Genomic DNA, 1,042 nt, shown 5'->3' with positions numbered 1-1,042 from the left:
CTTGATAGTCCTCACCTACTGTGCTCCGGTTTGCATAGCAAGGTAAGCTTTGAGCCTACGAACCAGATTCCTTTTAAGTGAAATTAAACTTGAAGGTGTGCTCCAGGGGTGCCCTGAATGCCGTCCAGCCCCAAACATACCATCGGTCGCTGGGACCAGAATGAAGGTAGTCTGACGTAGCAACTGCTCAAGCATGTATGGTGCGGCCATCCCGTCCTCGACACCAACTTTGCTCACAACACTTGCTTTGCTCTACAGAGTTTCTTCTACTTGTAGGCGTAGCCAAGGCCACAGATACTGGAAGGAAAGTGAATTTATTGAAAGTCTTTAAATTGTCTTTAAAAGTCTTTGTCAAGGCAAAACTGCACAATTACACAGGCTCTGCAAATGCCAAACCCTACCAATGGCTTCCTGCTCTCCCTGAAAATATTTGTATACACCTGTGGATGTGTTAGCCATAGGCTCTGACTGTTATGGGATGGGAGCTGCTTTCTGTGGCTGCACAATTGCAAATTCCACCACCATCTCTAGTGTAGATAATGTTTGGTTAAACTCTATTAAACCGTCCACCTTTCACTAATAATCTTTTCAGGAGAAAGTGTTACTCTTGCTGCTCTGAGCACAAAGATTTATCACTCGCTTTTGAAATTTGCTCTTGTAGAGAGAGATCCAGTAGTGGTACCTTCTCTGGTTTTTGTTTGTTTGGGTTTTTTTTTAATCCCCAGAACTACAGTAAACTTCTGCCCTTGCTCCTCCCCACCTGCAACTGCAGAAGAGCTGGGTTTTATGTGATTTATTGGGACACACAGAGGGGAGTCTCTGTGACTCTAAGCTCACCAACAGTGCCACACTTCTGCTCTAGGAAGAGCCATGAAAGCTTCTCCTCCTGCAGTTTGTGTAAAAAATGGTCTTGTAGATTTTTGCTCTCTTGATAAATGTCTTGCTATAATTACTTAGCCTAAGGGTATTGATTTTTTTTTTAAATGGGACTGCAGAAAATGTATTAAGAAGCCCCATTAGCTGTGCCACTAGAGTGAAACCT

Source organism: Mesitornis unicolor, unplaced genomic scaffold (assembly GCF_000695765.1).
Source record: "Mesitornis unicolor isolate BGI_N332 unplaced genomic scaffold, ASM69576v1 Scaffold34240, whole genome shotgun sequence".
NCBI lineage: Eukaryota > Metazoa > Chordata > Aves > Mesitornithiformes > Mesitornithidae > Mesitornis > Mesitornis unicolor.
This window is presented reverse-complemented; position numbering follows the sequence as displayed.